Source organism: Rhynchophorus ferrugineus, unplaced genomic scaffold (assembly GCF_030347505.1).
Source record: "Rhynchophorus ferrugineus isolate W39M unplaced genomic scaffold, kcgeb_rfMv2 rfM3, whole genome shotgun sequence".
Taxonomy (NCBI): Eukaryota; Metazoa; Arthropoda; class Insecta; order Coleoptera; family Curculionidae; genus Rhynchophorus; species Rhynchophorus ferrugineus.
The window spans coordinates 36,188,710-36,203,499 of record NW_027472582.1 but is presented as its reverse complement, the minus strand read 5'-3'; the positions used below and the strand labels follow the sequence as shown (position 1 = coordinate 36,203,499).

Below are 14,790 nucleotides of genomic sequence, written 5' to 3'. Positions count from 1 at the left end.
ACCTATTACTGTATAGTATATGAAGATTTTAATTGTAGATGGAATGGAACATATTTTTCGCATTATATACCGTTACCAATTCTCCCATTACCATTCCACAAACCTTTTGCCTATACTGAGAAAAATACCTTCAATAATCATAACTTTCAAAGCATAATTGCGCAATAAAAAAGCCCAATCGACTGAAAACATGAACGACACTACTTTTATATCTAAAATATTCTATGGACTGCTAATCTTCAAACGTACTAGTAGTATAGGTTAATTGAATAAATATTATTAGAGATATGTGACTTTCCATCTATTAGGAAAACCCAAAATGTCTTTTTCTCCAATCTTATTCACAGTAATATATGAAGTTATTTAGAAATGTATATTTTAGCTATATATATAAACATTTTTATTGATATAAGAGTGCGTTTGTAAATCAATTACCACCATAAAAATTACTATTTCGTGCAGTACGTTTTTTTATTCGAAACAATATGCGTATTTGGAAAGCGACAACTTATTCGCATTAAAGAAAACTAGGTTTAAGTGTTTTTGAATTCATGAAACGTATGTTAAACGCTGTTTCACAAATTATGTAACAAAGTCAAAATATGTTTGCAGTTATTGAACCCAATACATTTTTATGAGCAAGCTCATTCTACTGATTTAGTTGATAATATATCTTTATGTCTTAACCAGTTAAGTTTACATTCATACCAATAGGTAGGTTTGCATCACTAAAATATTAGTAAATTGATTTAGTAATCTTAAATGAAGCTTGTTTCAAAACATTTTATTTAACTCTAAATAGAAAATGTTCCTTTAATCGTATATATATATATATATAAATTAGGAACAACATTAATAAGCATTATTCAAACTATATAATTTATATAAGAGATAATTCATTGAAATTTCAACTTTTTTAATATTTCAATTCCAAATATAGTAGTTTCATCATTTTTATTTGAAATCATCTTTATTTTAAAACATTTTCAATACAATATCTAATATATAGATCTCTACATATATATAAAAATTAATTTTTGTTTGTTAGTCTTGTTACAACAATAGATCGACTGGACTGGAGAAAATTAAATAAAACAATGTTTTCCCATACAAAGATTAGTAATAGTTTCACTGTCACAGAGAATCGACATTATTTTTAGCTGTCAAATAATTATTGGTGCCTTCGAAAATTTATTTTGGGAGTACAAATATTGTATAATGATTAAAAATATATAATATGTTTCACATTGAAGATAATTTACTTTGACCTGATTTAGGTCGGCGAAGTCAATCAAATGTGCGACGAGATAGCTCACGTGCTAACTGCTCTGTTGACTAGCGAGACACAGAAAATAATAATAATCATTTTGGTTTGATTGCATTGGAAAGTGACTGGAACTTGAGTGAATGAACGAATGAAGTGAATGATGAAAAGTTTATCAGTATTGTAAGGCACTAAAATAATGACGAATCTACTGAGTTATCTCATACCAATGAAAAAGCAAAATTTCCATAATTGGTCCCATCACCAGATACACTACGCTCACTAGTTTTTGATATGGGAAATTATTGTAACTAATTTTTGGCCAGCATTCAAAATAATATAACAGCTCTTTAACTCTAAACGTCGTTTTGTGCAGCGCATATTATATAGGACAATTTCATGTCCACTTTCAGGTCACTATAATAAGTTTTTTGATAACATTCAAATTTGTATCAAAATCGAGCCAGAGTAAAACGTTAACAAAGTCACAAAAAACTGATATTCCATCTGTCCCCAAACGCAACTTGAAGAAACTTGTTCTGACAAGAGAGCAGGTTTTTATGATTTAAAAGGTATTTCTCGATATTGTATTGAAAATGGTTTAAATGGAGTTAAATGGAAATAATATTTAAAATAAAAAATGAAATTGAAAATACTCTACCTAGAGTATAATGAGCTGCAGATCAATATTTTCACAGCCTTCCAAACTCTCTGTTGAAGAAACGCTTAACCGTGTTGAAGTGAAGGGAAGTTATAAATTTCTTAACTAAAACTACTAGTTTTCCATTATCTGTCCGTAAACTTCTCGCCTTACCCTCGTTTAAACCTGTTTACAAAAATTGTTAGCCGCTTATTTTGAAATTTCTGCAGCGTATGTCAACCGAATCTTCATTGAATCACATCCTCTCATCTCAAGTTGCTGAAGCCGTTTAATTACTGCTCTAATATTCGTTGATATCCTCGTTCCACAACGAAAGTGCATCTATACATGGTAAATATTGTATCTAGCATTAACTCAATCCATTTGCATCATTACTTAATCTCATTAAAGGAAATAATACGTTCAATTATTTTACTTAAATCAGACTATATTAAATTTCCTAATGGTATATACAAAGTTATTACTCCAAAATGTGTACTAAATGACTGAAAATGACGGGCACAAATGAAATGTTTATCATGTGTCAGATTTGACCTTTTTCTAAGCCCTTATTTATTTGTAATTGTGATGGTCTATAGGCAAGAATATAAAGCTCAACAAGGAACAGTCACCTCATGGAACCAGATGTCTTTTGTAATAATCAACAGGACAACAAAACATAAATTAATGATATTCATACATAAAAATGTGATATAAGTTTAAAAAGTAACATATACAGTTACTACTATAGAAACTCAATATACCAATGTATACGTTCTGGTAAATATACCCATTAAAACCTTCGAAGGTTATATTAAATATGTGCAAAATTTAGTATGTTAAATTTCGACATTTAAACATAATTTCATCATTTGTCAAGTTTTAATTATAATGAATAAATGTGTACCTAAATAGAAACATTTGATTCGAAGTGTCCTGTACGAATTTATTTAAAATTGGTACGTCATGGTTGGACAGTGTTGACTAAGGCCTTCGGGAAAAAACGTTTAGTAAAATTTCCAACACAACAAGCAAAGTAATTAAATTTGAAGCTATCTGAAGGTTAAAATATGGAACATTTATTGTAACAAAAAATATGGTTTTTGACGCATAGCTGTATATTAGATCACAATAAATTATCATTTATTATTACTATATATAACCGGCTATAGTAACGAGATTACTAAATGAAACATAATTGCAATATTCTATTATCATTCAGTGAAAATCATTTTTTAAATATTTAATTAAAGTCCCTGGGAAAAAAGCGAAAGAGCGAAACTTTGGAAAAATTGTAAAAATCGTATTTTATTTACGTATTCAGACTTTTATAAACGCAGACTTAATATTTGTATAAGCTACTTGAATGAATCCGACACTTTTAGTTTGAAGCAGCTTCAAGCTGTCGGTTCCAGGAATCTCGATCTGACATAAATGAATCGAAGAATTGAGTTTTTGGAATTGTAGATACCGACCGAATCGATACAAAAATACACAAGAGTACCAAATATAGATCAATTAAAAAAATAAATTTAATTAACCGGATATCACAAACTCAGTTTATGGGACTGCTACATTCCAACTAATTTTGATAGAACGGCGTCAGCTAATCACTCAATATAAATTATTATAAATTATTTGAAAACATACCTTATACGTCCAATTAAAAAAAACTAACGAATTATTTTGTAATTGAACTACATCTTATATATAAAATTGATTATATAAAATTACATTATATTATATACATACACTCATAAACATGTTCTATGTCAATAAATTAAATCGCCATTAAACAATTATAAAGAGTAAATTATCACCTAACATGATAAATAAATTAATGAGTTCGGATATAACGTAAAAATATGTATAAACATATAAAATATATTAACGCAATACCATGTGAATATGAGACAATTATTTATAGTCTAACCATGGTCTCCAAAGAAATTATCACCAAAATAACTGCAGTAACTAACATAGAAACTAAATAATTCAGGAAAAAAACGGCCATTGAAAAAGTCGATCAAATTCGAAAAAATATCCATGCAACTATTACTACGGAAATAAACAACGAATATAAAATAGTTTTGAAGCTCACTACCCATGAGTTATGCATTTCTTAACAGTGAAACCATACAAACAATTGCAAGCGCGCACTGAAGATAATGCCCAGTGTTTGGTGGGTTTGTTAACATATAATGAGCTACTCGAACCTGACAAGCAATTAGTAGGTCTAATGCGATTGAAGCAGTTGACTATTATTTAAAAACAGCCAGAATGAATTAATAAGAAAGGCGTAGTGATGCAAAATCACGACAACACTAACACAAATATCCGTAATGGCTAGGAAGAAATTGACGGGGATCGGCCGAAATTTTGATATATCCACCGCATAGACCAGACCTTGCCCAATCCGACTAGCACTTGCTCCCCTTTCTACAAAATTGCTGGTTCAAAAAAGTTTTGTGAAAATAACTGGACTTAGCCCAGATATCTCAGAAAACTACTGATGGAATTGTAGTGTTACCAGAAAAATGGCAAAAAACAGTTATCGATAAAAAAAAGTACTATCTATAATAGATAGATCTTTATAGATATTTTTACTTAACATAAAAATTAGTTTCTTAACTGATAGATATCATAAAACATAAAATACGTAGAAGAAGTTGTCATGTGCAATTAAAAACGAATATAATTATTATAAATTAAATTTTATACAAATGAAAAATATACGAAAATAGGATTCGTACTTCCTGTTTCATTGACAATAATAATCCGTTTATATAACCTGGCTACTAGAGGTGAAACAGAAATAGTTTTTGGTGCATTTAATGGTTCGATGCCCAAACTGTGGGTGTAACAGACCTTGACTTCGCTATATGGGGCTAGTCATTGTCGAATAACAATTAGCACTATATCAGAGAATATCTGTAAATGTCACAGTCATATTGCTATTACTGGCATAGAAAGTACAACTGAACGTTAGACTGCTTTTAATCAAAACAAGGTCGTTTTTTTCAAAAATATAATGACCCCTACCAAGTGTATTGTTTGATTAGACTGAGTTGTTGATTCAAATATTTAGTTTGAAAAATTGTTGAAAATATAATATTTATCAATATATCTGCAAAATTAATTAAAATAATAATCAAGTTAATATATCACAATTAAAAAGTAACTACAAGTTAGCAAAAAATATATTAAATGATGTGCAATAAAAATACCATTCTATTAAAGTAATAGTAAGATAAATAAGTTATTTTAATGAAAAATATAAAACGTTTTAAACTAAAAAAAAACAGCTATGTTATTATAAACCATCAATCATGTTTCTTATTATATCATATCGATAAAACAATTTTATGATGCCTGTAATGTTCAAAATACATCACGCGTGCTTTAAAGAAGCAATCCATGGTGCCGGTATTTTTTATCCGGGTTTATTTATCGCCTCCGACTAAAACAATTACCACACAGATCTACAATCATCTTAATAAAAAATATTTCTATCCTGTTCTTGCGAAAAAAAACAACTTAAAATTGTATTTATAGAATACAATTTTTTTGATATACGTACAAATTTACAGCCATACAAAAAATAACGAACAAATTTGGAATATAATATTTGTAATAGAATATTAACACGCTGGCTTGTTTGGCGCAGTGGTAAAGGCGACAGGACGGTCCACCTACTGTTGCGATAGTCGCGGGTTCGAATCCCTGGAGCATAGTCGTAAATTTATGTTTGTGATTGTTTAATATTTCTTATTGTAAACAAAGCAAGAGTGCAAAATCCGATAAGGAAAATGATGCCACTGACGCCAGTAAACAGGCGAGGTAAGACCGGATCTCTTCTGGGGTGATTTCTAAGTTGATCACTCGCCGGTAGGCGGCTTAATGCCGGGGACCATGGTTCGAAGCCCACGTTAAACAGTAGGTCCAGTCCATATAAACTCTCGTTGGCAAAAAGGAGATTTTAAAATATTAGAAATATATATTAATACTATAAAATAACTAGAGTTATATTATATTGAGAGACATTATTATATCTGGTATTTAATGTTACTCTGAATATTCCGTACATGCTGGCGTCATAACACTAAAGTCACGGACACATTATGAAAACTTAATTTTAAAAACATTCTATTATAGACCTCCATAGCCAATGTTACTTTGAGTAGTGTTGACGTTTTTCATTTTATCAAGTTTGACAAAATTACAGAAAGGTAACAACCAAGCATGAAATTTTCCATGAGCCAGAATACTACACATAGCAAAATAAATTCGAAACATTTATATGATCTTAGGATTTAAGATTTGCACAAACTTTCAGAGAAATTCCAGCGATTATATTTAATGCATATTATTCAATTCCTGTCATTGCACCGAACCCGTTATATGATCCATTCACTAAAATGGAAAGCCCCCAATTGGGCATAATAGGCAATTAAACCTCAAGAAAAACTGTTGTCAAAGCACCAAGATTCAGCAAGTATATATTGCCCGTCGAGAAACATTTCGGTGTGTTTCCGTTAACCTTGAAAATATTCATCGAAACAGAAGCAGAGCGGGAATGTTATCTAACTTGCTAAACCGCTGGAGAAGAAGGGAGGAGTATTACGAATAAAAGCATATATAATCATCTAATCATCACCAGTCTACATTCAAACAACATCGGTTATGAGACCAGACTACGATGAAACAAAACAGTCAGATATATAGTAAATAGTCAGAGTCCGTATTTATTATTAGTTTAAGTCTTAAGAGTAAGCAATTTCAATGTATGGCATTCAAATTAGCAATGCGAGTTTTGGTATGCATTGATAGGGAAAGCCAAAAGAAGAAAGAAATATTAAAATTCGAATTAAAGATGAATTATTATTCAAGCTTAAAATGAATGAGGAATGAAATAAAGAAAATTAAAGTAAATTAAGTGATAAAAATACCGGGAAATACTGCTAATTATTAAAATTTTTAAGTGGAAAAATAATATTATAGTGTATAAACTAACAATATAAAGTTCACTGGAAATGTCACTAGAAATACCGATCTGAATTAATAAAAAACATGACATCATTGAATTAGAAACAATAACTGCATCACAATTTTGTAGAATTTTCAAATAGAATACGAACAACAATTATTATTCATATTATTAAATATATCGACCTAATAATGTAGTCATTTGATCAATAGAACTATTAAATTAATTTCATTAACATTCTATATGCATCAAATATATCAGGTAATTAATTATCCTTAATTAAGAAAAACGTGTAGTAAAAGCCATAGACATCTAATTAGATAAGACAAACAAAACTAAAAAAACATGGGTATAGATTGATTTCTATTAAACGAAAAGTTAGTGACAAACGTTAAAACGTAATTCTGCAGCTCAAATCAATGATGCCATCCAAAGATATGTTCAATTCGCTGAAGCAACTGAACTAATATTAACGAGATTATATTTTGTACAAAACCACTGAAAAGACTGAAGAAAAGATAATTCAACCAATTCTAAATTATTCAGGTGAAAATAATGAATTAGTTAAGGAGTAACAAGGACGTAATAAGAAGAAGGTAAGCTCTTTATTTGAGAGAACTCCTAACATAAAATAATATATTATTCAAATCACGCAGGAAGATATCTTAAGCTCTCTCTAACTCCAAACTTAACAGAGATCCGCTAAGCTGTTAGGTGTTATGTGTCCCCAGTAAGGATATAAAGTGGATGTATAAGAAACTGAGAGTTTTATAAATACACAAATAATATGATGAAATGATACGGATCAATGATGTATACAATGTGGACATGAGGTACAGTCAGCTTTAGCTGAACATTGGATTCAATTAAAGCAATCTAATATTAGCAACTAGGCTATCATCAGCAAGCACACTGGCCATAAGACCAAGCGTATGGCATAACATCTTCTCGGTTTTTAAATGATTAAGCGGACCATGATAAAATAGGGCCCTTATAGGTGATCGTTCAGTTGTGATAGGCACTCGCTTATACAGGATAAATTAAGTAACTCCCATCCTGAAGATATAAACTAAAAGTATTGCATATATATGTAGTCTCAAATAAAATAACATTATTTCGATTTATAAAAGGCGTCCCTTTTTAAATAATCTACCATATATAACATAAAAATAGTTACGGACAGATAGAAACGGTATTATTAACTATTTATAATTGAGAGTAAAAGACCTTGACCAAACATTGTAGGGATAGGTATTACCATTCAACAATTAAATATGTGTCAAAGAATTATTGCATTATTAGTATAAGTGGCAATAGTTAATTAAAATAAAATCAACCTCTTTGTTCTAGTTACTGTAAAATCACAGGATATGACGTAATGTCTTGTATTTACTAAATTGGTTTTATAGATAATATCCATTTTCAACCTATGTATTCTTAAACGTACACCGCAGATTCTTTCTTCGCTGGAGGCTGGACATAAATGAGGGATTATATTGCATAAACATTGTTGTATATCTTACTTTCTCAAGTTTATTTTTGCGTTACGCAAATCAGTACGTGCTTCCTGAAAATTATAAATAAATAAAAACAGACATCTAATTAACAATTATCTTTCCGCTATTAGGTTCGTTGTTTTATGCATTATGGGACGACATGACGGTAGTAAAGATCCAAAGATGTCTGCGAATTTTGTCTCGGGATATTTTAATTGTTTCAGCCATAAATCATCGTGAAAAATTACAATGTTAAATGATTTATTATTGGAGAATGAAAACTACATATGACTAGTAATTTTCAGAGTTTTAAAGTAAATGGAATAATATATAACATAAATATTTATAAGTACACTAGCTGACCCGGCAGAATTTTTATTATCATTTTCGATTAATTACACATGATGTTTCATATTTAAAAAACAAAGTTTTCCTGAAATACTGGCATTTATAAGATTTAAATTAGATATTTACAGACACACACAGTTATGATACAGTTTGTTAATCAATTTAAAGCTTTCTGATAAACTATATTTTTTTGTTTTGTTTTGTGGTGCGTAAATAAATAAAGATGACGATTTTTCGACGATTGTCATTTCCCTGATTGTTACCGATTTGTCGGCACAATAATCTATTGCCGCATCATAGTGGAATGCAGCTCGCTCCAGGATCACATGAGCACTTTGTCTTCGAAATCGTCCAATTTCATTATGTCATGATCGCTGTTATTGTGTTTGATGTGCAAGATCTCGTTGCATTCTAAGCCTATCTAATTCATTATCACTCTCTAAAATACCCAATTCTGACATAGAAATACGACTATTTACTTGATATGTCTCTCTCTGGTCATCAGTGCGGTTAGCACGTGAGGTAGCTCTTCACACATTTGATTGACTGCGACGACCTAAGTCAGGTCGTCTTCTCCTCGGTATAGTAAATTGTAATTAATCAAAGTCAGAAAAGTTCTCGCGCACTTAGCAGTAAAGTAAATTTTAATTAATCAAAATGAGAAAAGTTCTCGCGTACTTAACAGTAAATTATCACTATCACAAAAAATCAACAGAAAAAAGAGCACATAATTTTAAATGTCACTATCATAAAGGATCAACGAAGTTAAGAAAGTTCTCGCTAACGTAGATTGTCGGATTCGATATTCGATATCAAAGAAAAAAAAATTGTTGTTTTTATTTAATTTCGAGCATTTTCATATTTATTCACCTTTCAAACCTTGCCTGGACTTACTCGGTCCAGCTGTTCTCGAGTTTTAACGAGACTAACAAACAACAATTCATTTATATATCTATATATATATATATATAAATATATATATATATATATATATATATATATATATATATATATATATATATATATAGATTAAAGCCAAAGCTCTACTAAAGTATAACTTACATTTGTTTGTATCTTTTTACTGGTGTGTCGATGGCATATTTTTTCAATAAACGAACAAAGCAATATGCGGAAGGTTTTCCTTCTTTCTTGTATAATTCGAAATAACTGTCTTAGAAAAACCATAATACAGTGTTAGAGTCGCCTCAAACAAAGAACGCCTTTACTAACTGAAAACGTACTGATACGAATTTGGAAGTTAAGCCCTCAATTAGCTATAAAATAAATTGCATATTTGTGACAATATATATAAAAACGTTTAAGACCTACCCTGCCCGTCGTATTCACCATATCTTGCTTCTTCTATTTAGTACGACTATGTAGCTTTTATTTTAAAGTCAGGCACAGTTTCGATAATCAATGCAATGTTTAATTGATTATATATAACTACATATGCTGATAATTTTGACTAAATATTTTTAATAATAAATAATAAATTCAACAATTTCAAGACAGTTCGTTTAAAATTGAATAATAATGTTTATACAAAACTACAAATTATAACTAATCCCAATTAAAAGCTTTTTTATTTTAAAATATTTAAAAAATAAACTAAAATCACTGAACAGCAACATAATATAAATATTTCAAGAGTAGTATGGCGGAAAAGAAAAAAAACGATGATCCTATAAGACCATAAGTCATAATGAATCTTATTTGAAATTTGAAAATGTACCATCTGTTACCAAAAGTGAATATATTAGAAAGCATCTTATGTTTGTAACCTTTCGGTATACCGCTCACTTAACTAATATCAAATATTTAAAATTAATGGTATATTTATGCCATCAGGTTAATAATTTTAAATAATTTATAATTAACATTTGCATGGTTAAATGAGTGATTTCATATTTGAAAATAAAAGTACGAAAATATAGAATATAGTATTATTCTGAATAAAATATATTATTTCTGTAATTTCTTAATAAAAAAATTAAATTTTGTGCACTTGACTGTAAAATATATTAATGTACTAATTCTGCCATATTATTAAATAAAGAAACATAAATAAACTCAGATATAAACTCAGAAAGGGACATACTGAATAATTTATGTAAAAAATGGAAATTAAAGGTTATAATTAAAGGTAAATCATTTGATTTATCTTCTAAAAATAGAAGCTGTAAAATTGTGACTAAAACACCTAATAGAACGATATTATTAAATAGTAAATAAAAAGAAAGCAAAATTCGAATCTTTCACATCCTCGTCTGTAAGATGGGCGATCTAACCGCTAACAAGCATTACCAAAAGACATGTGAACAACTTGTGAAAATAAAATGCACATTTTAAAGCTATAATCAACTATTTTCAAGTGCCAAAAGATTTATCAAAGTTATTTGAAATATGTCACCAAGAAAATGTCGTCTCCCCGCAGCAACATAATAGTGAATACAATTATGCTAAAAGAGTTTAAAAAGAGACATGACGTCCAATGAGAACAAACAAACTTCTTGGTCGATCATCGCAATTTAAACTTTATCCACTATACTCATATGCAGAACATGCAGAACAATTTGAATTGGCAAAAAAAGAAAATTAGACTAATAACTGACAATTTATGGATCCGCTGCTATATTGTTGATCTCAATGGCACCAGGTTAATAGGCTTGAAATTAGTAATGTGTAAGAAAAGGAAATTCAAGGACTATTCCGATACTTATTTTATCAATTATGCATAGCTCTGAGACATGGAACTGTTACACTTTCTCGAATTCTTCTGTATAGTTCTGAGACTTAAACATTGTTACAGTTGGTCGTCTGCAATTTCAAAGTCGATATTTAGAAAAAATCTAACGTGTATCTCTTTGAGGCCGAATCAAATAAAGCGACCTGAAAAAAAGCACTGACATTGTTCAAGGTCGGGACTGTTGCAGATAATCATCAAGAGTTGCGCCGTGTTGATGTCTCAATAAACACATTCGAAAAGTTTGCTTTCATCATATTCATCTTAAAACCGAATGAGATTAGATCCTAATAAGATTTTTTCAATAACTAACAATAACCGACTAGGCCAGACCTCTATACTATGCTAAATATCTGTTAAAACCAAAATATGAATCTTACAGCTTTATTATTTTTTAGATCGTGGTAAAATAAAAAGGAGTAAGTGAATATCTTTAAGAAATCTATTATTAGGAAACTATTATTGATATTTGGGTAACAATTTATGATCATTTCTGTGATCGGCATAAAAATATACATAGTATAAAATAAACATACATTTATTTACAATTTTTTATATTCTATATATAATATTAGTTTAGTCTCTTAGAGACTTATTAGGTAAAAATATTTATATTTATTGTAAAATTAATGGTATGGTTACATTAATTATTGTAATTAAATACTTAGGTTTAAATTAATTAATTCAATTACATATTTCATGTTAATTACATATTAATACACATATTTGTTACGACCACTACAACGTGAAATTCTTGGTACTGTTCATTATTAACGCCTTTCATTGGACCAAACTGACAACATGAAATATGATTTGAGCATTATGAAACATTTGAGCGAGTGAAAACGTATGATCTCAAAAGGAATACTTGATATCTTGAATCAAAAAAAATCATCTTATACCAATTAAACTTCTGGCGATTACTTAAACTAACTCAGATATTGTTTCCGATTGAGCATACTAAGCTGCTCAAATCTGCACTCAATGACAAATAAATCAAACAGCAACTAATTCAAAGACAAGAAAAAATATTGGAATTGTATCTAAAGGGAATTATATTAAACAGCGAAATAAATGTGTAATAACAACTCTTTGCGCTTTATTACAAAAATTATACTTTATTTTATGATATTTTATTTCTATTTTGTATTTGCTCATAAAAATATAATAATAAATATAACCCTATCGAAATAAAAAAGAAATTAATTTGACTTAATGATACGCAACCAGATGTTAATGTATTTTTTATATCCTGTCATTAGATAAATTATGCTGCTATGCAGGTAATACTACCTATACGGATATCCACCATCAATAAAGAAACTAATGAAGTGAAAATTTTATAGTTTAGTAATGTATCCAACATGCAAACAACTCTTCTCCATTATCGTAAATTCTTATGGATATCAAGATTATCGCACATTTAACTTTGTCAACACCTGTGAAATATCATATATACTTACATCTAAATGGAATCCTAGGCAGAAAGAAACAGGTTTATCCAGCTGAAAACAAAACAAAAATAAATACATATAATAATGTGTTGAGTACAAAAAATAATTATGTATAATTTTATTTTTATAATGGCAAACAATCATATTTATTAAGAGATTTATAATGAACAATTGTTAGTAAGTCTTAGTTATTGAATGAACTATTAATGTTTAAAATAGTTATCACATCACTATTATGAAAAGCAACATTAAATGTGATTTGCAAAAAAAAAACGATAATGTATTTTTAATATATCCGGTAAAGTTATAATAAAAAAAAACCTATTTAAGTCTATATAATGATGGTGATGTAAGATTCAGTGTAGTGAGTGATTTAAGAATAATGATTACATGATAGGTAGCTTTTAATAGGTGAAATCATCTTTCAGCGATTATATTATTTTATTTTTCAATTAAAACTCTCAAACTACTTAATTACGATGTATATATTTATTTACTATTATATATTACTTATGCATGCGTTATTCTCCCATTACTAATTACTTGCATAATTCAATTTCCATAATTACTGAACCAATAAGATAATTTACATAATTATTACTATATTAAAACACAAAAATATACGTATGTAGTATATTTTATTTAAATTTGGAGCAAAGAAACGACATCTCATCAGATATATGATATAAATTCATATATGAATTCAGATAAATCATATGGTACCATATTAGGTAAATGTAGCAAATGACCATTAGTTAAAATGCAGTTTTAATAAAAGTTTCAATCATAATTCTCAAGTGATGAATTAAAAACGCGAATAGATTTTTCAGATTCTCAAATACTGAGTCTAATACAATATATATTTCAAATACAAATATTTTATATAACTAAAAACGAGCCATATGACAATATTTTCACATATATTATACGGTTTTTTTATTTTTTGTTGGTAGACTTCTAGAGATTCTCTCTCGAAATAGTTTAGTGTAGTTAGGGCACGGGTGTGTTGAATTTGCAAAGTTACCAAAGATGGATTGAATGTGTTCAAGGTCCCTCAGCCATAAATAATTAGAATTAGGAAATATCTCTACTCTGAAAAACATGTCCATACCGTGGGTATTGGTGTGACATATACCAAGAACGAAATAAAGCTGTTGAGAACTAACATAACCTTTCAATAACATTCATTTTGTACAGAATCGTGCAGTTCAGGATTTACGACCGCTAAATGCGCTGTATGCGAATTGGTGTAGCTCAGTTACTGCGGCGTAGACCATTTGGTCTTGAAAATCATACTTGGCTATGGAAATTTAGATAAAAACAGTGCAATGAGAAAATCATCAAAGGCAAACTGGCGGGCGAGGGTACAATCAATACTCACAAATAATTTTATTACAAGTATAAGATGTCCTGAAGGGATGACAATCACGTACATCCCTTTCGTCGTTTCTTTAAGAGGAAGGTATATATCGACTATACAAAACTGGCGAACTGTAATATGCAATAAGAAAATTGAGTCGATAGGATTACACCGGAAGTGTCGTTTGTGCAGTAGTATCCGTAACACAATTTTTGTAAATTTCTAGTATAAGTTTTCATTTTAATCCCTACACTTTCATTTTACCTAGTTTATGAAAACTCTCTTCTCTCATATTATCAACATAGATTTAGTTTGATTTGGTTTGATTAAAAATAAAGTCATATTATTCGATTATTATAGAGTCAAAAAAATAGGAATTAAATATATTACCTTGTTTTTCCATGCATTCAAACCAATCTATCGTTTATATTAATGTATAATAAACAATGCTGTATGAAAAAATTATCAACGCATTATCTATCATCCAACATTTAT

At 29.1% G+C, this 14,790-nt stretch overlaps 1 protein-coding gene across 2 annotated transcripts in view; it reads right to left on the bottom strand.

The window, feature by feature from the left end:
* The window catches only part of LOC143193136 (uncharacterized), a 153,016-nt gene that overhangs the window by 82,056 nt on the left and 56,170 nt on the right, over positions 1–14,790 (bottom strand). For both annotated transcript variants that reach the window (XM_076399118.1, XM_076399120.1), the window contains exon 2: positions 12,945–12,986. The gene's annotated coding sequence lies outside the window, so the exon portion shown is untranslated. The remainder of the gene's footprint in view (positions 1–12,944; positions 12,987–14,790) is intronic.